Below are 26,281 nucleotides of genomic sequence, written 5' to 3' on the forward strand. Positions count from 1 at the left end.
TTTCAGGCACTCGAGAGCTACTGTAGGTCTGATTGGAAAGATAGTAGAAATAAGTGACATTAATAAATTGTGTCTGTGAGATAAAGGATAGACAATTGTGAGATCAATGGAACAGGATGAAATTGGGAATCCACACAGATGCGCTTACTTCTCAGATCTCCCACTAACTAACTGGGTGAGTCCATGAAAATTTGCCTCTCTATTTATCAGTGTTCTTATGTGTAAAATAACATAAAGGAATGTGTGTGTGTGTGTGTGTGTGTGTGTGTAGATGGCTACGACATGGCTAAGATAAACCAATAAGTGGAAATTGCAGTCTTACTTCATAACTGGCACCAAACTAACCTCTAGATGAAATCAAAAGTAAACTATGAGAATTTCAAACATAAAAATTTATATTAAATTAGATTAACTTCTTACGAAATCTGTTTGACAGGGAGGACTTTGTAAATTTTAAAGTTTTTTAAGGAGTTTCAAATGAAAAAAAATGAAGAGATAGGACTCTAAAATGCTATGCAAAAATGCTAAGCTTATGAAGATAAGCACTTAACTACAATAAAAAACAGAAAATAATCTAGGGGAAAGTTGTCACCACTACAGTCTTCATGACTAAATTCTTTACTTGCACTGAACCCATGCAAACAGGCAATAAAAATAGTATAACGAGACTACAAGATACGAATGAGAAAAGAACAGAAACGAGCACTTTCCTAAACTGCAGAAACTTGCCAAAAATCAATTAATGAGCAAAGCACCAATTTACTCCCATTAAATTAATATTTAAAAATAAGAATTCACCGTGCTACCTAGGGTGCCACTCGTGATACATAAAATCGAGGAGGAAAGTGAATACAAAAGGGGAAAAAATCGTTCTCATTATGAAACTACATCATTATAGTTTAAACTCTGCCTTCCTTATAAGATGATGGATATAAGTAAACCCTGTGTAATCCGTATAAAGCAGGTAAGCATGAGGAGTCTTTGATATGCGATGAGGGAAGGCTCTGGTCAGGCAGCAGCTACGACCTGACATTCCACCACTAATCTCTCTTCATTCACTGGGTTCAACCAGCACACTTCTTCCTGTACTCCCTTCTGTGTTAGGCGCAGCGTCTGGGCTGAAGAAAACAAAAAGCCCACCTCAAAATGCTCAGAGACTATGGAAGGAAGCAGAGGGCAAACAGCCGTGTTGTGATAGAGGTCTGCAGAGTGAGAGCTTAAAGGAGGGTGGAGAAGCATCTTCTCTACATGTTCCTGCAAACATGCAAGCTCCCCTAATGGTAGAAGACGTTGAGACCCCCCCTAAAGCACAGTGAGGGTTTGTCTGTTTATTCCCCTGGGTGGGTGGCCCAGGGGAGCCAGCCATGGTGACGAGAGCATAAGCAGAAGTGCCCTGTCACTAAGCCCCCAGCTCTGTGTGTGGCAGAACCTCTGCTACACACACAGCTTCTGCTAAGAGACAGAGGTCCTGCATTCAGGTACAGGCATTGCCATCCACTTCCTGGGACATTTTCTTGGCCTCTCAGAACCCTCACTCCCCTGACCTAGAAAAGGGAAGCCCAAATTCGCGTAGCAAAGATCCACTGGGACGGGCCATGGAGATGATCTGGGAACGCTGAGAAGCTTTATAAATGAATCCTTGATGACATTCCCAGTTTCCTGTGTGGGCCCTGGTCTGGACACAGAAGAAACCCCATCATTACATCACAGATCCATGCCACCACTGTGGAAAAGGACGCATTATGGAAACGAACCAAACGTGAGACAGGAAACCACCCAATGTCTAAATAAGGATGTGGTTCCGTATCCTGCAATACAGCTGCCTGATACCAGGATAAATACGTGTACACATATCACATGAAAAACATACTCACAGAATGCAGCTGGGAAAAGAGCACAATAGCCCGGCGTAATGCATGTGTTTATGTTCCTACCTGTGTAAATGTACTACTAGAGGGTAATCAGTAGGTTTTATTTCTGGGTGGTGACACCACGGGTGATCCCCCTTGCGTATCTAGGCGCTCTAACTGTTCTATCATGAACATAAATGACTTCTGTAATGAGAAAAGCAATGGAGGGTATTTTTAAAACAAACAAATGAACATGTCAAATCAGCAGGCTAGATTTCAATTTAAAATAATAAGAGCTGTCATCGAGTGCTTTCCACGTGCTTCCTGGTGGGCTACGAGCCCCATGCAGCTCTGCTTTGAGTCATAACTGCCCTGTGACCTGGGTGCAGTTAGGGCTGCATCCAACCTCCTCAGAGAGTTTAAGTGACTGCCCATGGCCACACAGCTGGTGACTAGAGTACAGAGTCCTTTCAGCTCCGGCTGGTGTAAAAGCCTCTTCCCTTGATTGTTTTCTGATACTGTCTCCTGAAAAGGTGACATGTCTATCTTTGTCCGCTCAGGGTGCTGTAACAAAATACCCCAGCCTGGGTGACTGGGAAACAACAGAAATGTGTATCTCACTGTTCTGGAGGCTGGAAGGCCAAGGTCAAGGCACCAACAGACCCAGTGTCTGGGGAGAGCCTGCTTACCGGTTCAGAGACAGCTGTCTGCTCGCTCTGTCCTCACAGGGCAGAAGAGGTGAGGGAGCTCGCTGGGACCGCTTTGATAAGAGCCTGGATTCCATTAACCACCTCCGAACGGCTCTACCTCCTTAAGCCCATCACATTGGGGGACAGGTTTCAATATATGAATTTGGGGGGACACAGTCTTTTGTGCCCTCCCAAGAATATCCCCAGCAGCTCTAGCTTTCCCTCGCCAGCTGTGTCATGCTGGGTTGAAGGGCCGACATCCCTTAGCCCTACTGAGGCACAGCCTCCTGTCAGACTGATGGGGATGACCGAATGACTGCCTCATGGTTACAACAAATGTGGCCTGGAAGTTGCAGCTTGCCGGCGCTGTCCTACGCTGTATGTACACCTACATACCCTCATCACTGCCCTGTGAGACAGGCACCTGACACATGAGGAAGGTGACCACTAGAGAGGCTACTCACTGTACTGGGTTGATAGGACCCCCCCAAATTTGTGTCCAGCCAGAATCTTAGAATGTGACTCTGGGGACAGAGCCAGGAGTGCAGTTTCCGGTCTCTCACCCTCACGTGGAAAGTTGCTCACTCGGGTAGTAAATGGCCATCAACTGTGATTGGATGGCCATCAGCTGTGACTAGTTGGCCATCAGCTGTAACCAGTGAGCCATTGGCCGCTAATATAACTGCCATGGCTACGCTAGCAGAAAATGGGGGCTGGCAAGAAGATGGTGGCTGAGCTAGCAAGAGCAGATTAGCATGGCGAATTGCAGTTAGCAAATGAGGTTGGTTGGCAGAGAGAAGTAGACAGCAAGTTACGGATGGTGTGGATCCTGCTTCTTGTGTCTCCCACCCAGCTGCCAGTGAGAATATAGTGGTGTGACTCCCCTATCTGTGGCTCCATGGGTATTCCTTTTTGGCCTCACCATATCCTGTGTTCTTATGTGGGGAGCCAGACTACAGACCCCGCATGGCACCATGCATGACAGTGACTTTATTTGGAAATAGAATATTTGCAGATATTGTGGGGACAGAGTCCCAGAGAGCAGTTTCCAGGCTTTCGGCCTCACTTGGAAAGGTGCTGGCTCGGATAGTAGATGGCCATCAGCTGTAACCAGTTAGCCATTGGCCACTAATATAACTGCTGTGGCTGAGCTAGCAAGCACAGATTGCAGTTAGCCAGGGGTTGGTTGGTTGGCAGAGAAGCGGACGGCGGATTGCAGCTAGCAAGTGGGGTTAGCAAGCGTGGATGGCGGATTGCGGATCCTGTGGATCGTACTTCCTGTGTCTCACCCAGCCACCAGCGAGACTGAGCTACAGGAAGACCCCCCTGTTGGGGTACTGGCCGATGTTTGCTTTTGTGTCTCGACCAGCCACCAGAGAGAAATAGTGGTATGAACCCCTATCCACGCTTCCGATGGTGCTCCTTTTTGGCCTCACCGTATCCTGCATTCTTGTGCGGGGAGTGGGACCAGAGACCCTCCATGACACCCTGCATGACAGATATAATTCACTACGATGAGGTCATCCAGCATTAGGGTGCGTCCGGAATCCAACGGCAGGCAAAAGCCACGTGACAACACAGACACATAAACCCATGATTCACTGAAGCCCCAGGATCACTAACAGCCACTCGAAGCTGGAAAAAGCAGGAAGAGCCTCCTCCTAGAGCCTACAGAGACCCCTGGATTTCAGACTTCCAGCCATAACTGCCAGACAATCCATTTCTATTGTTTGAAGCCAAGCCACCAAGTTCAGAGTAATTTCTTACAGTGGCCCCGGGAAACGAATACACCCACCTTGGCCAAAGCCGCACAGCTCAGAGGCCATGAAGCCAGATTGACACCAGGTCATCCAGCTCCAGAGCCTGTCCTTTCAACCACAACCTTTGGTCATTACCACGTGCGGCAGTTGTGAAAATGAAAAGCAAATTAGGTGGAGCGTCTGGCCTAACACCTGCCACAGTATAAGCACTCCACAAATGGTAACAATTATTATTAGTCTTTAATGATGTGGAAAATGCTCATGGCCTAATTGTAAAGGAAAAAGAGCATGATTTAAAATCTAACATAGGGTATCATCTCAGCCAGGACTCGCACTGCATAGGAAACGATTTGGTTGAGAATAAGCCAAAGACGCCTGCTTGCCTATGGGTCATGGACAGTAGATGATCTTTATTTTTTTTCCTTCTTTATATGTTATTGTTCAATTTTTGTCTTCTTTTTCTTCTCAGTGAGGATGCATTACCTTTCGATTTGATTTGATTGGCTCTTTTAAACTCCAAAAGTAAAGTAAAAGCAAGTGACAAACCCTACACTATAGCATTAATAATCACCCACCCACCTGGTCGATTTCACCCCATGCTTTCCCATTTTAATCAGAGCCAACAAGCATGGAGAGGTCATCCATTTAAAAGCTGCAGGAGTCCCTGTAGCTCTGCCTGCTGGGCTGGGCTGGCTGGGGGGCAGTCCCTGAGAGTTCTCTCTCAATGGCTGCGCAAGGACAGTGCCCACAGTGTAGGGGGCCCCGGGCTCCAGAGACTGAGAGAATCTGTAGCCTAACGGGGTACGGCTGACATAGCAGCCCCTGAGGGGCATCAGCATTCCATCTTCTAGCCCACACATGGTTATGGAGCCCCGCGACACCTGCCAGGACCCACTGGGAGGCAATGGCAGTGACAAACAGACTCAAATCCCTGCCGTTTTGGAGCTTATATTTTTGTCTGGGAGTCAGAAAACAAACGACTCAGTAGAGGTTCTATCAGGCAGCCATAAGTGCAAGAAGGAAAAAGGGGGGTGTGGTGAGTTGAATAGTGTTTCCCAAAACTCCACTTGGGACCTCAGAATGTGACCTTGTTTGGAAACAAGGTCTTTGGAGGTGTAATGTAGGCTAGAATTGAGATGAGGTCTTACTGTTTAGGGTGGGTGCTAAATCTTATGGGAGACAGAAATAGATACACAGTGACACAGAGGGGACTTGCCTGACTTTAAAAACCTGACTGGAGACCGGGCTTTGGTGTCCCGACGCTCACGTGTGGCCCTGGGCTCCAGTCATTCCAGTGGCCTGCATGCGTCACCACAGGGGCTGCCAGGCCCCTTCGGTGGGCACGGCGACACAAAGCTTGCTGAGCAGCCAGAGTTTGTGGCTAGGCCCTTCTCTGGAATTACAAAGGAGACAAGTGTTGGTGAGGGTGAGGAGAAACCGGAACCCATGTGCACTGTTGGTGGGAGTGTAATGGTGAAACCGGAGGCCTGACGCGTCCGGGGTTAGTGCTGCCTGCACCCCTCAGCCAATAGACCGACACAGGACTTGGGCCATAGAATAAGCGTTTATTGTCAGAGCACCGGGGGTCTGAGAAGGCAGCGGGTCAACACCTCCACAAACTGCCTTCACATTCTCAGACCGGCTTGGGGTATTTAAGGGGAAATCTGGGCGTTCCTCCAGAGGCTATTTGTGGGTTCCAGGGGACTGGTGGAGACTTTCCTGTGGCTACGTGATTGTCTGGTGGAGCCAGCCACCCAAGAACAAGGGTAGGAGTAGCCTGGCAGACCACAGAAATTGTGATCAGTGAGCCTAAGGGCATTAATCATACGTTTCAGGGTCATTTTCTAAAACAGGGAACTGGGTGGGACGGGGACATTCTGAGCTGGAGCCACAGAGGGTTGATCTATTGTTAAGCTACAGGAAGGTGAAGGAAAGGTGAGGCCAGGGACGTGGCAAGGCCTCTACTATGGGGGTGCCACCTGGGCCTGTTTCAATGGTGCAGCTGTTGTGGAAAAACACTATGGCAGATCCTCAAAAATGTAATCATAGAATTGCCATATGACCCAACAATTCCACTTCTGGGTATATTCCAAAAGAATCGAAAACAAGGACTCAAACAGATATTCGTATGCCCATGCTCATAGCAGTGTTATTCATAGTAGTTAAAAGGTAGAAACAACCCAAATGCTCATCAACAAATGAATGGACAAACAAAATATGGTGCAAACAAAATAGGTATATCCATACAATGGCGTATGACTCAGCCTTCAAAAGGAAGGGAGTCTGACGCCTGCTACAACATGGATGAACCTGGAGGACATTATGTTGAGGAAAAAGCAGACACAAAAGCGCAGGTAGTCATGACTCCTACAGTAGCCAAATTCACAGAGTCAAAGGAGAATGGGGCTGGGGGGAGGGGAGAATGGGCTCTTATTGTTTAATGGGGACAGAGTTTCAGTTTAGGATGAAAAGTCCTGGAGATGATGGTGGTTGTGGTTGCACGACAATGTTAACATACTTAATGCCACCGAACTGCGCACTTGGAATGGTTAAAATGGTAGATTTGATATTATATGAAGTTCCCCACAAGCATAGTAATAATGTAAGCGGAGCCTGTGGGATGGAGTCTGGGTTCCTGGGGTTGAATCCTGACCAGCCCCGGCATTAACATGCTGGTTGGACTTGCGTGTCTCTGAGGCTGACCTCAGCATTGTCATCTGTAAAATGGGACAACTGTGCTTTCACAGACTTGAGAAGACCTCATGAAGGAGCAAATACATCTTAACACCATGTGCCACATTCTGTTCTAAGCAAGTGATGTGTGCAGATTGAATCACTCCCCCCAGGAGGCAGGAGGAAGTATTATTTATGCCCATCACACAGATGAGGAAACTGAGGTGACAAGTCACAGCATGTCACTGCTGGAAGAGTACTTAGGGATCATGTAGCTCAGTGGGGTTTAATGTTATCCTTTTATAAATCATCTATGTGTGACTCAGAGGGGAAGGGACTTCTCAAGGCCACTCAGCAAATTATCAACTGGAAATGGCACCAGACTGCACCTTCTTGCCTGCACTCTTCCCCGAGCCCAAACTCTCTTTCAGTTCTGGGGAAGGGGACCAGGAGCTGCATGGCCAGATGACAGACAGCTCCTTATGCAATAGTTAACAAATGCTGGGAGGTCTCAGAGCACAGCTGAAAGCGACGCTCTCTAAGGGAACACTTCTTTCGGAGTCTGGAAAATTTATTAAAGGCCGGCTTCCCTAACAGTTGTCAAGAGTCTGTAGGATGCAAGTGAATCTTCTGTGACCCTTGCAGAATTCTCACACAGCCACAAAATGGGGCAAGTCGTGCACTTTCTCTAGGCCAAAATGCCCCCACCTGTAAAAAAAAACAAAAATGAAAAGGAGTCTTTGCTTGTGTACAAAAATTAATTGTAAGAGAATTTTGAAAACCATGTCCCACTTTGGCATTTTAGGTAGACATCTAAAAATGTTGTCACATATTTAAATAATCCCAAGGGATTTATTTTTGAAGCTGCAACTGCCCGGTAGAAATATGAGAACCTTGTGTGCAAGTTTAAATCTTTCTAATAGCTACGATGAGGAGAAAAGCAGGTAAAATTAATTTTAACAATACATTTTATTTTATTCAATATATTAAAAATATTACTGAATCATTTCAACATGTAATCATTATAAAAAATATTAACAAGACACTCTTTTTTTTTTACACTAGGTCTTTGGAGTCCAGTGTGTATTTTACACTTACGTGCACTTGAATTTGGGCTCGCCATATTTCAAGTGTTTAGTAGCCACATGTGGCCAGTGGACAATGCATAGTGGACAGAGTTAGTTCTAGCGTTTTTGAAGTGCTTTAAACCAACTTTATCAAAACCTTGGAGCTTCTTATTTTGCTTATTTAATAAATAGAAAATTTCTTCCATATAGCCTAACCGGCAAAACTAGTCCTTATTTCAAAACTTCAGTCAGATCCAACTTATTATCTGAAGAGAAAGTCTGACTTTATTTTAAAATTCAAATAGATGTGTTAATGCACAAGAACTGTTAACTTTCTCCTGCCTGAAATCGCACATTAAACGAGATGGAAGACGGGATATATGGATGAATAAATGGATGGATGAGTAGAGAGACGATAGATGGGTAGATAGATAGGTAGAAGATAAATAGATTAAAAGGTAAAGAGAGAGAGAGAGAGGAGAACAGAGCTTTGCCCCAGCGCGCATTTGATGTCTGGATGTAATGAGATGCCGCCGCCTCCACTATTTCTCACAGAAACTCCTTAGCTTGGCGCTCACTGAGTCCCTCCCTTTGTTAGCTGTCCCAGCGGCTAGGTTCAGGATGGAGAAAAGGGATGGCTTTCTTTCATGAAGTGGGAAGAGAAGTGCAGTGCAGGTAATGAAGGCAGGAGGGAAAGAAACGCTGACAGAGCCCAGGCACCTTTTCAGGTGGGTCACTTTGCAAAGAGCGCTTACAGACTTTGCGAAGACGGAAGCAGTTTCCTCCAGTTTTCTGTGGACTCTCTCCAAAGGACTGTGTGCTCGGCCTGGAGACTGGTCAGCTCAGTCCTCAGGTCCCCGGGCCCTAACGGCCCATGGAAGGGCTGACGGACTGACTGGATCTCCACTTAGTCACCAATTGTGGGCAAGATACCTCGCCTGTCTGCCTCTCACTTTCCTCATCTGTGACATGGGATGATCCAACACCTAAGTCACCTCATGTTCATGAGGAGTAAACAAGGTATCAGACTGAGCACACGCGGATTCAGACCACTCTTGTGATGGAAATAAACATCAGTTATTGTGAGTACAGTTATACAGCTGGCACTCACCTCATCCCAGTACCCGTGATAGGTCAGCACCGAGGGAGGCTTGCAGAGCCCGACGCAAGTCTTCTAGATGTCGCCATCTTGATACATCAGGTGTCAGAAAAGGTGACCTTTTTCTTCTTCTTAATTCAACCTCACTGTTTGATGAAGAGGGAAAACCAAGGCTCCAAGAGGGAAGGTGGAGCAGGACACAGAACACGTCTCTGTACTCTGGTTCAAGTTCCAAATCCAGTAGCCAATACTACCTCTAACCCTGGGGAAGTCATTTTCTTGTCCCAACAACCTGGGGTTCCTTTCCTCCTCTGTCTTTCCCTCCTTCCTTCTTTCTGTAAATATTTATTGGGGCTCTACTATATGTTAGATACTGCTGAGAGTGCAGGCCTGGTTCCTACCCTCATGACAGTGACAGTCAAAGTGTCATTGCTATCAGTGGCCTCCTGAATTAAGGGTGAATTGAAGGGAATATATCTGACAAAGACCCTCCCTCAGTCCATTCGATACTAATACAAAACACCCCTTGCCCGGCCCCCTTGGAAGAATCGCTGTTCTGTACATGACCCTGGAGAAAAGAAGACCCGCCCCTGACCATAACAGGCCGACTCAAGACAGTGTCCACGAGCACTAAGGGGCCAGTGTCCGAAGGCAGCAAAGGTGAACAGAGCCCGGGTCTGGCTCACAGAGAGGAATGTTTTCCAAGTCGAACACTCTGCCAGGTATCGCTTTGCACACGCTCCGGGGCAAAGCTTTCCCCGTATCACAGCTCACTGCTCCTCAAAGCATTTTTTCTTTCTTCTTGTTTGAGCATTTCCAAGAACTGTAATCCTAATAATTGATCTTTATTTCCATCACAAGAGTGGTCTGTCAGTGTTCTGGGTTTTAGGGTTTTTCTTTGTTTTAACTCATTTTAAGTAGTTCACAAAACAATCCGATAAGGTTCAATTGACATCAACACCGTTGCCATCGTCATTGCTTCTATTACTCTCTGTCTACTACTGTTAGTTCTATGATTCTGTATAGAGTGGAGGGATCTCCCAAATAGTAAGAGACACAGCTGACTCAGGAGCTTTGGCCTTTCCCCTCCAAGCCAATGGCCAATCTGTAGTGATTCATTCTCTACAACCAGCGTGCTGTCCCCAATTCCTTTGCCATGAGAATAGTCAGCCTTATTGATGTTTCCTCAAATGACATGTCCTTGGAGTGTGACCCATCCCATCCACATTATCACGGGGCCGTGAATTAATAACACTGGCGATGTCCAGGATATGTGAGGATTAGACCGAGGACAAAGGTCGTCGATGTTACCTTTGTATAATGTGTCTTGGGATGCGTTAGATTACACTGTGGCCGCCTGGAGAAAAATAAAGGCGGCTTCCCAGTGAAGCAACATTTGCCTTATTTCTGCGATTGTGAGTACGTTCTATACACCAGGTTGCAATGGCAGAGGATTAGGAGGGAGGAGCCTGCCGGCATCACTGAGAACTCCGGTAGGCCCTCCACGGCCTCCCCCTGGGTTTCCTGTGTTGGGAGATACATAAATCCTATTTATTTTCGCCACTGCGGTCAGATTTCTGTCGTAGGCAGCAGATCTCCTATCTGATACTGTGTGAACGAGGGGCGCTCAGCGAACAGCTCGCAGTGCAGAAAGGGCATTGGGAGGGCATCAGCGCTGAATGTGGCCCGGTGTCCCAGGTCAAGGCTGGTTGTCGTGGTGTCCATAGACCTACCCCATTACAAGGCAGATGTGGGTTCCTGTGTGTCCAGTGTCTGATCTTTGTTCTACAAGAAGCCTGTTTCTGTGACCACAAATGCTAGATTAAAAGGGCGCTCCGGGATGAATCTTGATCACGTCCTCATTGCTGAATGAGACGTCAGTACCTGGAATTGCAGAATTGAACTCCATCCCCTTGGACTAAATCCTCTCAATTGTACCAGTCAGGAAACTGTAGCACAGAGAGGGTAATTCTTGCACAGGGTCACACAGCAGCTTGTGGTGGAAAGGAGCCAGGGTCCCAATGCTCTGATACCAAATGCCCTCTGTCTCCATCGCTCCCACAATGGGCCACCATGCAGCCATCAGGGGCAGAGGATGAATTAGGGAAACCAGGAACTTCGCAAAAGGATGATCTTGACCACCCCATGCCACCTGGCCTCTCTGTCATTCATTCTCTACAACCAATTATCCAACGCACCATCCCCAGTTCCTTCATCAGGTGAATAGTCAGCGTATTGATCTGTTTCCTCTCATGGCATGTCCTTAGAGTGTGACACGTTCCAAAACAACGAGAGAGCGTCTCTGAACATTTATCAGTACATCTAGGAATGAGAGGAGAGAGGGGCAGCCATTTGGGTTGCAAATAATCAAAATAATTCAAGATCTAGTTACCCCAGAGGAATTATCTCATTATTATTATCTGTGAGAAGAGGTGTCAACTCACTTCTGATCCACTTCGTTAAACATGTGTGATGTCCCTGTGAGGTCTCATAATTGCCAGTGGAATTTTAGGCACTGTGGCAGGGGGTTGTCCTACAGAAGCCTGGCGTTTCGGCTCCCCCAGCTCACTTTGCATAGGTCTACTTAGGAAGTATGCTCGTTAAATGCATTTCAAACCTATTTAATTTTCATTTTAGAAATGAAAAAGCATCACATGAGGCAATTCTGAATTCCTTCCATGTGAAAGGTCTGGGCGTGTGAAAGCCCACTCACAGAATTCAATATTCAAGCCACCAAGAGTTTTTTGAAAAGGTAATGTCTATTTTCTCAAACTATAAGCAATCCATGCTTATTGCAGAATTTTTGGAAGACATATAAAAATGTGGAAAAAGAAATAAATACCATGTATAACCCCCCGACCCAGAGACAAACACTCTAACATTTTGTTTGATCGCCTTAATGTTTATTTTAGTTTTTCCTATGCATATGTCAATACTTTTTAATTTTCTCTTCTTTAAAATATTTAATGAGTGAATCAAACTTTTACTCTCGCATATAAATATTGACCATCTCCCTTGAACCGATTTATCATTTGAACTTGTAAGACACTCAGCACATCCGGAGTCATCCTTCCATCACTCACTGACACAGAGAACTCTGTCATTTCAAATGAAAATTTCTGTGCAAGTTTTATTATTATTTCATTGAGCATTAAAACTTAAAATGTAAACTTTGCACAGCTTCCCCCCTTATTTAATAAGGAATTCGGAATGGTAGACACCAGAGACCATGAAAGCTGGATCTGGGCATAAACGCAGGCCCGCAGACCCTGCACAGCCTGCTCTGACTTTTCATTCCAAAAGCATGTGCACAGGGGTGTCAGAACTGGAAATAAATCATTGATCTTACTATGTGGGGGAAATGAGGTCCTGAGGGGTATGTGCATAGCCCATTGTAACACTTATCTCAGTGCACTGTAATTTCTGGTGCATACATCTGTTTCTTGCATTAGGCAGAGGTCTTTGGAGCAGGAACCCTGTCTCATCCATCACGGAATCCCCAGGGCTTGGACGATGCCAGCCACATAGAAGCTGCTCAAGAAATATTTGCTGAACTGAACTCAGGCTGGAAGAGTCGCATCAGGTAGCTGATGACCCTGGGACTAAGGTGGGGGCTCATGTTGTTCAGTCAATGTGTGATAGATGAACGATTGGGAAACGTAGAGGGATGGGAAGGAGGGAGGGAGGCAGGAAAGGAGGGAGGGAGGGAGAGACGGGAAGGAGGGAAGGAAGGAAAGAGTAGGAGGGTGGAAGGTGGAGGGAGGAAAGGAAAAGGAAGGAAGGGACTTACCAGGCAATGTGTATCTATGGAAAGAGCATGAAACGTCAGAGTCAGAAGACCTGATTTATGCCATAGCTCCTCTTGTCCTACATGTGACCTCTGAGCCTCAGTTTCCTCTTCTCAACATGGGGCCACGATGCCCCATTTTCCAGCTGTTATGTGAATTACCTGGGAGAGTCCATATTGATGTTTCCGGCACAGAGCCAGGCGCACATTGCAAATACGTTTGGAGAATGATAAAGCTGAACAGCACCTTGCAATACAGGCTGACGCCAACCTCTTCTAAAAGGCTAGAGCAGAGAAGGCGCTTGTCAGTCCCCCTACCAGATTAAAAACCCTTGAAAATCAGAGCCCCAAGTCAGGGGGCAACAAGCTCTTTGACCCTGAGGCAATCAGAGAGCCACTGCCTCTGTCCTCCCTGAGATCAACTGCCTGATGGTCCAAATGCAAACCTCTCATAGCTAACAGCCTTTAGAAGCAAGAGAAAGTCTTCTTAGTGAGACACACAAGCCCCTTTATGAACCAGCTACACCCTCTCCTCATCAACCACATCCCTTACCATCATCACTCCTGCACCCCAAGGAAACTCAAGTCTCCAAAGGCACAACTTCCTGATGTGGGGGTTTGCTCCACCTAGAACGTCCCTGTGCACTTGTCAGCCTGGCAAGCCACTAACAGGAAAGGGTCACTCACCTTCCAAGGCTACGGAGTGGCCCCTGCTCGACCTTCCATTGCCATATGGTCAGCATTCCTTCAAGACTCCATTTGAATGGCCCCAACTGTACAGAGGTTTTCTGAAGCAGCAGCATCCCCAACCCCTCAGGGAAAGTAGATTCCATCAGGTCTTCACCGAGGGGCCCTCTATCCTTGGCACACAGCTGCCATGACCTTTCTGTCACTGGGCCCATGCTGGTGAGCACACCTGCCTCACCTCACAGACTGTGGTCCCAGGACTGAGCCTTAACCCCTCTCATCCTCCGTGCTCTACATGCGGCCCAATACCCCGTAGGAGCTCTAAAACAGCAGAGACCATTGGCATGGTGCAGGGTACCCCATCCCTGAATAAGCCATGCTCAGTACATTTCTCCAGCATGAATTTATTACCAGCTTCTCCCAACACAGGCACCAGAATTTTTAAGGCATTTTTTTCAGTGTCGGGCTAATCAATTCAGATTACCCACAACCTAAGGGATCCCTTTTCTCAGGGCTTTATACAAACATCCAAAGGTTAGTTGAGAATGAATCAACCACACCAAAAAATAAACTATGAAGTTAACTTGAACCCAGTAATATATTTAGCATTCATTCCCTTGTACAGTTTTATTTTGCTGAACTCAAATCTCTTCTCATTGGAGAGTTAGTGACACCCTCAGCCAGGTGTGACTATAAAAATAGTTCAATCTTTCTTTTTCTGGCTTCTCGTTCTCGTTCACCTTTCTGAGTCAATGTTGTTTTTGTTCTTTTATACCTCCCGATGATCTTCAGAGGGAAAGTTGGTTTCTCTGTGTGAGGGGTGAACTATACGCTGCAGAGAAAGCTGGTTCTATCTGTTCACAGTTGCTCAATGTTTAAAAATTCAATGCAGTATCTCCATTAATATAGAGCTGCTATACTTTGGGTTACTACTACTGTTCCTGATTGGCCACTGCACTAACCTGTGCGATGCTGTCGCCCAGGGAAGAGCTTTCTCTTCCAACATCTGCAGTTGGAGAAACGATAATGAGGTAGAACCTGGGCATGGTGAGTGTGACAAGACCGGGGGTTCTTCAGGGAGATTTCTACAAGTAATTGAAAATGCAGTTGAGGATTTATTTCTTCATTTCCTCAGGCATCCGGTAAGCAGGTTTGAGCACCAGTGAGGTTTCAAAATCGAGCAGCCACCAGATATTTGGAACAAATCACCAGTCAGGCTTAGAGTTGGTACCAAACGGGAGAGCTCTGTTGAAAGTTGCAACCACGGTGAGGCTTCCCACAACATCCCCCCACAACCCAAACCCTTCACTCCAACTCTAAAGCTTGGGGGCCGTGCTCCTAGGGAGCATGGGCAGATACTTGTCCAGTATCCTCAGGGGAACCGTGGCCTCTCGTCCGTTGCGTCCTAAGTAGGGCAAGGACTAGGGTTAGGTAAGAGAGGTACTTCCCTCCTATGTGAAAATTAACACGGCTCCGAGAAACTCAGTCATCAAGATAAATAACGTTCAATTCAATATTCTATGAAATCAAAGTTAATGCAGAAACTACATGATGCTGAGTAAAATCTCATGTCTTTTAAATAAGGACATGTCCAATGGGGAGAGGGTTAGGCACATGCAAGTAAGTGCAGACGCATCAGATTCTGTCTTTGTTACAATTTTTGATATTTTGTTCATCATAGATGTTTTGCATTTATTTTGATTTTATTTTTTAATCTGGCAGTAAAATATTGACCGTGATACCTGAGGTTTTTGGGACCCCCTTAGATTTCACACTGAGTTGAGTGCCTCACTCATCTCACCCTAATCCCAGCAGCCTTTGTCCAGAGAGCAGGAGAGAGGGGTAGGCCTCCAGGCCTGACTCCAGAGGGGCGGCCTGGGCCCTGAGCCGCCTGGGCTGACAACGAGGCAGAAGAAGCAAGAATGTGCACCCCTGAAAAGACAGAGCAAATCTGCCTGGACCAGGTGACTCAGTCCCCAAGGCTGCAGGTGGCTATCTAACCCTAATGTCAGCCACAGCAGCAATAGGGGACTTGGAGAAAATGGTTCCCCGTGTCAGGTGGGGAATAGGGCAGGACAGGAAATTACAGGCCGATAACTCAGCACACACGTGCCTAACTGCTCTGGAAAAATGCAAACAGAAAAGCATATGAGGTTCGTTACCATGCTATGATTAGTCATGTTTTTTCCTTCTCTTCCACGTGAATGGATCCCAGCTCCATCAATTGTTCTCATTTGTTTTTGAACAGTTCTTTAAATGATATTACATCCTCCTTCACCAGGAAATACAGCGAGCGCTTGGGGCCTGGCAGGGCTTAGCGATTCACCAGCCCCACGCTGGACGGGCTCTTCAGCCTCCCTTTGGGTAGCGTGGAGCACCATTCTGCCAGATGGTTTATGAGACAATGCTTCGAGGACAGAAACGCACACGCCAGCTGTTTCAAAGAGGCCCGCCCAGCCTCCAAGGAGGAAGCACAGACAGAGATGTCCCAACAGGCTCATGCTGGCTGAGAAAAAAGCCACACATTGTCAGCAGGGCCAGCCCGACTTTGGAGCACAAAGAGCTCTAAGCTGGAGCTCTGAGGCCACCCTTCTGGACCTGCTACCTCGCTGAGCACTTTGCAAACTTCCTTCTCCCTGCTCACGACTTCTGCAGAAGGAGGGCTAGCACTGCCCCCGTGTATCAGATGGAAAAACTGGAGTTCTGAGAGGTGAAGCTCCTTGCCCAAGGTCACCCAACCAGATCCCCACAGAGCGCAAGCTCTCAGAATGAAGTTCTCCGAGTGGCTCCCTCTCCGGGGGCCGTTGTGCTGGTGGCAGACTGGTGCATGTTCCCTTTGGTAGAGAACCTTTTTAAACCAAGATTCCAGTGGGCTCAGGGATAGGCCCACAGGTCAACAACTCCTTATAATCTAGTTCCACAGGGTTTACATATACGTCATGTGGGGGGAAGGGGTTCTATGGCCAGATAAGTTTGAAAACTGCCCCTCAGACCTGACAAATTATTGAGGCAAATCAAAGGCATGTGCCTGTGGATTCCTCGTGTCTCAATCCTGCCCCATGGTCCGCTGTTCAGTTTTAAAATCTCTCCCCATTTTATAGGGGAGGAAACCAGTGTATCGAGTACCTGAGATGTGTCAAGAACAATTCCAGCTCATGGAATTTCCAGATGGTTTGTAGGCTAAATTTAATATCCCCATTTTACAGGGGAGGAAACTGAGGCTCAGGGAGCTGGAGCATCTTGTGAAGCCTCCTTAGATTGCTAATGATTCACAAAGGATTCAAACCGAGCTCTGCCTGATTCCACAGTCCACGTTCTCTCCTCCACACCGAATCAACCAGAATGTTCCATCTGGAGTTGCTGCTCGGTTGTAGGGATGGGCATTTATTTATCTCTCTGCCCTCCACAGCGTGAGTGCCATGATTGTATTTGGATAGTTTAAACATCCCCAAACAGCTGAGGTCCTTGACTTCTCCTGCTTCTAAAGATAGGGGTGGATTAGTCAAATATTTGCACAATTTATTTGATTTTTGCTGACGTGTGAAAATGTGTTTCCTGAAGACACATGCAGTGTTCCCTGTGTTTACTTTTTTGGTACATCCTATAGATAGAGCTAAGGTAGGGCCACCAACGGTGCCTGAAAGCAAAGCCCCCACATTCTTCATGGCCCTCCGTGTGGGCCCTGGGCCTGAAGGGGTCAGAGGAGGCCACCTGCCCTTTCCTCTGCAGCTGTCACTGCCCTGGTTGACGCCCAAGTGCACAGTCCTGAAGGGACGCAGAGCGATGAAATGAAGAAAGAGTTAAAAAACAGAAACAAACGAAAAAACTGACAGAGTGATCGAAGTACTTCTGCACCCTTCTTTTGTTATAAAGCCCCAGAATTGTCGAAGTTAAGGTAAGAATAAACTTTCGTTTCATTCGAAATAGCTGTGGACAGAATATCCTTCCTGCCTAACCCCACTTCCTTGAGAATGGTCCCTGATGGCCCCAACAAAAAAGGAGTTTATTTATGGTGTAAAGCACAGTGGTGGGAAGTGATGATTCTGGGATCAAATGTGATCCAGGAAGACACAGGACAGGAGACGCATGGCTGGGTCTCAAGGCCAACACTCCACTAACTACTAATAGCAGTGTGACCTTGAGTGGGACATACTTAGACTCACTGAGAATCAATTGTCCCGTCTGTAAAAGAGGCTCAAGGCATCGGGCATATCATTCTTACTCTGTTTCCTTGAGTCTAAGACAGGTTGTTTTTGTTTTGTTTTGTTTTTTTAACATTTTAACATCTCCACTAATAGGATGTCTTAAAACCCTGCCATTCAGATTGATTAAAATGCAGTACTGAAGAAACAATCCATGCCCAGGGCAATTGCGTGGGGCCAAGCCCTCAGCCCTAGCCCTTCTGAGCTGTGTGATAACTGAGTTTAAAACCTCATAACTTTTCTATCTCATCTGGTAAAATTCCTGTAAATGTCTGTTGGAAAACAAAAGTTTTGGAAAAGAACAAACATTGGCCAAGGGTTCATGCTGGAGGAATGCATGAAGACAGGCTGTCTGTCCCCGGGGGTGTGTGAGTGATGTGCTAGGATTTCTTTATCAGAGCCCTTCAAGTGTCATATGCTTCTTACCACCCCACTTCACAGCTGAGAAAACAGAGGCCTGAAGCAGCTTCGTGACCTACTTGAGCTCTCAGAGCTACTCAGTGGCTGAGGCAGGGTGGAGACTCACACCTTCCAGGAGGACCCCAAACAAGAAGGTACCTGAATGATGACCTAAACCGAAAAACTCCCACAGCCACGGTCTCCCATGGGAATAAGGGATGGCCAGGAGAGTCAGACCCCCCAACCCAGAGCTGTTTGCTTTTATTTGCTTTATACTTTGGGTTTCTGCGTAATGTTTCGTTTTCTTTTTTCTTTTCTTTTTTTTTTTTCTGGGTAGAGGGGGGTTGGTAATGGTTCAGCAGCTGAAAAACATTAAATAAATGAACAGATCATTAAAGGAATAAATGCATAAGTGTAAGCCACTGGCCTCGCATGTCCTCAACTTACAGAAGAGGAGAGTGAGATTCACACGGGATGCTGGCCCAGGTCTCAGCGTGTTGGAGGTCAAGGGGAACACCAGAAGCCAGGTCTCCCAATGGTGGCCTCTCCGGTGCCCACACCGCCTCTCTGTTCATGACGTTCCATAGAGTATTCCACCTTGAGTTTGATTTGGAGAGATTAAGCTATTTTAAAACACACAATTGACTGGGCTCTCTGTGTCCCTATCCAAAACAACCGAGAAGACAACTAGAAATACCAAACTAATGACGTCTCAAGCTGGCATAATTCTACGAGTGGATGCGTGCCATTTTGAACATGGTCTGCATTACGAAGCCATGGAATGCTAATAAACTGTGTGCAATAAATTGCATTTTAAAAGCATCATGGGAGACTGAGATTGCTCTTTTAAGAAACCCTGTGAGGAATAGTTTGATAGAGTAAGAAGGAAAAAAAAGCTTTTACCAGCGGAATAAAACTCACTCATTTGAGTCTTATAAATCCAGACTGTGGTATATGGTGCTTCCTTCGAGCATGTTGCTTTTTATGTGTGTAGCATATGCCTGAACCCTTGCAGATAAATCAGGGGCATAACTATGGCTGAAAAGCAACAGCTCCACCAACTATCAATCCCCTCTTACCTAATTGCTCCCCACCCCCCATATAAACTAATTTCACCCCTAAAATATCTAAGTAAATGAATTCAGGGTGATTTAGATGAAAAAAGAACAGATTAGCTATTAGGAGACCCGAGTTCAAGCTTTTTGACATTTAAGTAACCCATCCACCACCTCTCTGAGATTCGGTTTCTTCATGTATAAAGTAAAAACAGTATTTGCTCAACCGGATTTCGAGGGCAATTTTGAGCATCAAAACAGATGCTTGCAAAAGCGTTTATCAAAAGGAAACTGGCTTAGAGGATGGTGAAGCACAGGCTTTGTGATGAGACTGCCCTCTTTCTTGTCCCTCCCCCTTAGGTACAGGCCGTCATCAAGTCCTACAGATTCTGCGTCCTCTCCATGCGATCCTCTTCTCCACCTCCACGCCATGGCTGTAACCCAGGCTCACCTTTAATAGTTTCACCTGGACTATTAAAGCAAGGTCCTCACTGATCTCCCCGTATCCAGGTATAGCTACCTCCAATCCATTTTCCACAATTAAAGAAAATTTTCTGAAATGTAATTCTTACTGTCTCCCCACTGCTCACAAGAAAACAAGATTCAGCCCTTGTGTAAAGCTTAACAGAGCCTTCGATATTCAGCCCTGCCCACCTCTCCATTTTTCTGTCTCCTACTTTATACAATAGCCATATGGAACTTCCAGGTTCACCAGACACATGGGGGTATTTCTCACCTCCAGGCATTTTCTTGGGCTGTTTTCTTTGCCCATGGGGATGCTCTTAGGTGTTAGTCAAGGTGAGCTAAGTAATGCTACTGAAACAAACATCCCCTAAACCTTGTTCTACATGTTCCAAGGTGTTACAGGGAGGTGGGTTAGGAAGTGTTTTCTCATTGTCATCCCTCTGTGACCCAGGCAGACAGAGGCTCAGCATGTGCTTGCAGAACCACAGCAGTGGGAACAAACATGGCAAACCATGCACTGTGCCTTCAACTTTCCATTCAGCTCCATGGGCCAAAGCAACTCAAGGGGCCTGGGAATCCTGTCTTATCCTGGCCCAGAGAGCAGAGAGCCAGCAATATTTGGATGAACAGCTCTAATGATTCCACACCATATCGCTCTCTGCCTTGTAAACAAACTCCTACATTAGGCTCATCTCAAGTGCCTCTTCCTCCATGAAGCCTTCCTGACTCATACTTTCATCCTGGGCAGCACTGCACTTGCTGCTTTGCTCAGGTGCTTTCTCCCCCACTACACAGAGAACACCTCTAGGACAAGCACCACCTCTTACTCACATCTGCACCGGTCCAGCACAGCGTCTGGTGAGAGGGAGGACCCACGTGTCTCTACATTGAAGGAACAAATGCTTTGGTAAGTGGCCCCACAGCTGACTTGCCAGGCCCATGTACCCAAAAGTTTCCTGGGTGGTGATGGGGATTAGGGGAGAGGTGTGAGAGCTTCTGAGGGTTCAGGAGTCAGCTGAGCTGCCCCTCAGATGCCTGACCACTCCAGAACCAGCCCCCAGTGTCAACTACATTTTCTTCCTTCTCTCTTCTCTCAGGATCGATGGAGTCTCTTTATCCCAGGAGGGGCCAGTATGTCTTGACCCTACTTAGTTACTTCATAGCTATTCATTTCCATCTTTTGTAGCTGTCTAAAATCTTTTGTACACACTCTCTGTGTATTGATTGTTCTCTTCCAAGTAAATTCTGCCATCCAGCCTATTCCTCATGAGGGAAGTGAGAATTAAACACACACACACACACACACACACACACACACACACACACACACACCAAAAAAACTACATTTCCCAGCCTCCCTTGCTGCTTAGGTACAGCCATGTGATTTAAGGTCTGCCAGTCAGATGAATCCACACAAGACTGATTTAGAAAGGAGTTACCTGGAGAAACAGGCAGATGCGAGGGATCCATTTTTCTAACAATGATGAGAGCAGACACAACCAGGCAGCCGGTCCCTTGGTGAGCCAACTCTGCCGTGTGGCTCTGGGAGCTGCCCCTGTAAGACAAACTTAAAGGCACAACATAAAGGAATGCCACCATGTTGTGAAAGTCCAGGGCACCATTCACACAGAATAACGTGAATAATGGCCTTGCAGTTAGACAGACACCAGTCCTTGCTAACGTCTATTTCTCTCTTCTTGAAGCATCTCCTCTGGGATCAATTTCCTGCCTCCACATCGTCTCCTAGCTGTGAACTAGAGTGTCTGCCACTGTCTTTTGACACAGGCTTTGGACAAAAGACAGGACAAAGGGAAGAAGTTCAATTCTCCTCTAGTGCTTTGTGGTGACTATTTCAGGTGTCATGTACCAAATAGGATGTGGTATCGTGAGCTTATTTTGTGCTCAGACAAAAGATGTGTGTCTGTGTCAAACATTCATTATCTACCACGCCCCTCTAAGAACAATGCTTGATCTTCAGAGCTGAAAACGAGCTGACATCGCTACCCATTTTAAGAGCGCACTCACAGTTGACTGTCACAACATCAGTGACACGTGAGGAGGCCCGGTGAGCTATCACTGTGCTAAGTAAGCGTTTGAGGTGGAGCATCTTTCATTCCCACGATGGCACTGGGGAGGTAGATGTGACTAGACTTTCCAGTCTATGGATGAAGAAAGGAGCACAGAGGTGAAAGGACTTGCCAAGGACAAACCACTCTCAGAAGTAGCAGAGCTGGGATCCAACCCCAAAATGCTGGGACCCCAGCTCATACCCCACTGAATGCTGGACAAGGGGGCAGGGCTGGGACAGACCTCACAGAACAGCTCCAGGTCACCTATTCCAACTGACTCCACCCACGGCTTCCTGCCGCCCCACTGCCCTGGGTCACACCGTTGGGCTTGACGTCAGCCCACCCAGACTTGAGCTGCTAAGCTGACCTCTTCGTCCTGCTCCTCACAGACCACGTGGCCCCATCGCCATGGGACAATTAGTCGCTACCATCGGTGATGGGCAGAGTAAGGATCAAAATGAGAGGTGGTGCAGACTCCAGTGCCACCACTGACCTGCTGTGTGACAAGCTAGTATGTCATGTGCTGCTCAGAGCCTCAATCTCCTCATTTGAGAAAAAAAGGGTAAGATTACTTTGTTTAAGGATTAAATGAGACCACATATATACAGCGCTAGTTCAGTATCTGACACATTATAAAAGCTTAATATCCGATAGCGGCTGTAAGCTGTTGCTATATCGTGTTGTTCTTTTGTTGTTTGGGCAATAGTGGTTGAGACAATCACTCCTCAGTGGGGCCCGTGGACCGTCACCAATCCTCAAAGTGTCCCCTGTGCAGTAAGATAAGAAGCTTGCACCGGATGGGAAGCGACTCCTCTCCCTGCCCCTCCTGGGCCCCTCCCAGGGCACCGCTGGGTTGCATGCAGTAGGTGCTCAGAATGGGAACCCAAAGGAAGTGTTGGAGATGCAGGGTGTCCGAGCAGAGCTGTGAGCGTTTCCTCTGCCTTTTTGACCCAGGGGTCGGGGAGGCATCCGGGCTCCTAGACCTTTCACTGAGCTTCTTATTTTCCCTTTGGCTCCAGTCCCTCTGCAGCATCTGGCTTCCATCACTGTACAGATGACACATGGGTCCCAAGCTCCTTGACCTCCCAAGGATTCCGAGCATCAGTTGGACTTATCAGAACTGCTCATTCCAAACTAGAGGAACGAATGTGCCAGTGGCGATGGGGAAGCAGCCTGGACCCAGCAAGAGGTTGGAGATAAAAGTGAGGACATGGGGTGGTGCCTGGGCCATCTGAGGCCAACTCAACTGTCCTGAAAGTTCTCCAAAGGCACCCCCACGACTGGCTCCTGCCTCCTCATCCCAGGCCCCTCGCAGGGGGCTGAGCCAGCATTGAATGCGTTAGATGTGCAAACCTTCTTGAAAATGGAAGAGCCCTCGCTAAGAGACAGCGGTTTCTTTATCATCGTTATCATTGTGGTAAGAGAACAGATGAGTTTGCCCCACTATTCACAAGGATCTCTCCAGGTGCTTAAAAGCAGTGCCAACATGTCCCCCATTAGGGAGACGGAATGAAGAGACAACTGCTGGGCACTCACCGTGGCCCAGACACCGAACTCCCTGCTTGAAGCCTCATCTGTTTAAGGCTCTCAAACTTGCTGCGAGTCACCTCTTTTTCTCCTGAAATTGACAGATGAAGAGATTGAACCCCACAGAGACCAGGGAAATTGCCAGTGTCTCAGAGCTTCCCACAGCCGAGCCGAACTCAAAGCCAGTTTTGTGTGCTGCCGAAGCCCCAGTGACGCAGGAAAAACTGGAGTTTGACTATAAATGAAGTGAGAAGGCAGGTCTGCAGTGAGACAGGACCCCAGGAGCGACCCCCGGAGATGTCCTTGCCACACTTGCACTTAACCCAGAGCCCCCTCCTGCTCACTCAGAAGTAAAGGACACTCCGGTCCCCCCACTCCTGCCCTGGTCTCGGGGAAAACCAGCTTCCAGAAGCCACCTGTTGCCAGGACCAAGCATACACTTTAGAGTCTAGAGGCCTGATTTTCATTTTTAACAGCTTTATTGAGATACAGTTGTCTTATCGTGCACTTCACACATTGAGAGTATGCAATTCAGTGGGTGTTTGTATCTTCAGAATTGTGCAACCATCCCCATGATCAATTTTAGAACATTTTCCTGAGCCCTGAAGTAACCTGCTATGCTTTTGTCATCACTCTACCCCCACCCCACCTTCCCCCCAGCCCTAGCCAACCACTAAGCTACTTTCTGTCTGTAGATTTGCCCATTCTGGACTTTTCTTAAAAATGGGCTCCTGTAACGTGTGGCCTGTTGTGACTGGCTTCTTTCACTCCGCGTAACGTCCTCAGGGTGACCCTATGCACACACCACACACACAGTTGTAGCCTATATGCGTATTTTATTCCTTTCCACATCCACATAATATTCCATAGTATGCATACATCACATTTTATTTATTAATTCATCAGCTGATGGACATTTGGGTTGTTTTTACATTTTGACTATTCTGAGTAATGCTGTTTTCAGCTTTCATGAACAAGTGTTTTAGGCAGACATAATTTTGTTTCTCTTGGGTGTATTCCGAGGAATGGAACGCCTGAGTCGCAGGTGACTCTGTATTTCACCTTTTGAGGAAGGCCTGACTGTTTTCCGCAGTGGCTACAGACACCCGCTCTGTACAAGTATGACAGGTCCCGTTTCTCCCCATTGCCAACGCCTGTTACCGTCTGTATTTTTTATTATAATAATCTGAGTGGATGCAAAGCAGTATCCCACTGAGGTCTGACTTACGTTTCCCCAAAGAGGAAGGAGGTTGAGCTTCTTGTCATGTGCTTGTTGTCCATTTGTTTCTCTTCTGTGAAGAAGTAGCCACTGAGGTCCTTTGCCCATTTTTTAAGTTGAGTTATTTGTCTTTTTATTACTGACTTGTAAGAGTTCTTTACATGTTCTAGATACAAGTTCCTTATAAGACATATCTAGTCTCTCTTTGCCAATCTGTTCTCTCATTCTGCAGGTCACTCTACACCTTCTTAATGGCATCCTACAAGCACAGAAGTTTTTAATTTTAATGAAGTCTAATTTATCTATTTTGCCATTTGTGCTTTTAGTCTCAGAAGGCTTTGCCTAACCCAACGTCCTGCAGATTTACTCCTATATTTTATCCTAAGACACTTACAGTGTTGGCTCTTCCATTTAGGTTTATGATCCATTTTGAAATAATTCTGTGCAGTATGAAGAAGAGGTACTTTTTAAAAAGATTTTTATTACAAATATAGCTAGCATACAATATTACATGAGTTTCAGGGGTAGAGCATAGTTGTTCAACTTTTTATACCTAAAGAAGTGATCACCACAATAAACCCAGCAACCCTGTGACGCTGTACCAGCCATCACACTAGTATTGACTGTATGCCACATGCTGTATGTTATTTGCTTTATACCTGGACATTTGGACCACTTATTGCCCTTCGCCTCCCCTCCCTTTTTAATTTTTCAATTACAATTGACATTCAGTATTACTTTATATTAATTTTAGGTGTGCAGCCTAGTGGTTAGATATTTATATAATTTAAGAAGTGATCCTCCGAGTAGTCTAATACTGTTACTATACATAGTTATTGATGTATCATTGCCTATATTCCCTATGCTTTAAGTTACATCCCCATGACTATTTCGTCACTACCAATTTGTACTTCTTAACTCCTTCGCTCTCTTCACCTGGCACCCCAGCCCCCTCTCCTCTATCACCCTGATAAATCTAGTACCCATCTGATGCCAGACACAGTTATTACAATATTATTGACTATATGCCTTATGCTATACCCTACATCCCCATGACTTCTGTCTAACAACTTCTTAATCCCGTCTCGTTTTTCACCCATACTCCCAACCCCCCTTCCGTCTGCCAACCATGAGAAATGTTCTCTGTATCTATGAGTTTATTTCTGATTGTATATTTTGTTCTTTAGATTCCATATAAAAGCAAAATCACATTGCATCTGTCTTTCTCTGTCTGACAGACTCCACTCAGCACAATACCCTCTGGTCCATCCATGCTGCCACAGATGGCAAGAACTCATTCCCTTCCATAGCTGAGAAATATCCCGTTGTACATATGTACCACCTCCTCTTTATCCATTCTTCCATCGACAGATAGCCAGGCTGACTCCACATCTTAGCCATTGTAAGCAATGCTGCAATGACCATACAGATGCACACGTCCCCTTCAAGTATCGTTTTGGATTTCTTGGGATAAATACCCAGAAGTGGGATTACTGGGTCCTTCTTTGTTTCTTGTTATAGCCTTTGTTTTAAAGTCTATTTTGTCTGGTATAATTTTAGCTGCAATAGCTTTTTGTTTGGTTTTGTTTTCATATTTGTGAACTATCTTTTTCCATCTCTTTACTTTTCATCTCTATGTGTGTCTTTCCATCGGAAGTGAGTCTCTAGTAGGCAGCATATGTAAGGGTTTTGTTTTCTTGTCCATTCAGCCCTCCTTTGTCTTTTAATTGGAA

General features: G+C 46.4%; 1 long non-coding RNA gene across 4 annotated transcripts; it reads left to right on the forward strand.

The window, feature by feature from the left end:
- On the forward strand, positions 1-26,081 carry LOC141567835 (uncharacterized). Of its 4 annotated transcripts, XR_012490702.1 has the most exons (9): positions 1-175; positions 11,776-11,890; positions 12,591-12,721; positions 17,342-17,507; positions 18,256-18,368; positions 19,629-19,778; positions 20,482-20,640; positions 21,437-22,364; positions 22,822-26,081. It is a non-coding gene; the product is annotated as an uncharacterized LOC141567835 (long non-coding RNA). The 4 variants fall into 4 exon arrangements; XR_012490700.1 differs by lacking the exon at positions 18,256-18,368; XR_012490703.1 differs by lacking the exon at positions 18,256-18,368 and having other exon boundaries at positions 22,833-26,081.
- The last annotated feature ends 200 nt before the right edge of the window (positions 26,082-26,281 follow it).

This window comes from Rhinolophus sinicus, linkage group LG12 (assembly GCF_036562045.2).
Source record: "Rhinolophus sinicus isolate RSC01 linkage group LG12, ASM3656204v1, whole genome shotgun sequence".
In the NCBI taxonomy this organism is placed as follows: Eukaryota; Metazoa; Chordata; class Mammalia; order Chiroptera; family Rhinolophidae; genus Rhinolophus; species Rhinolophus sinicus.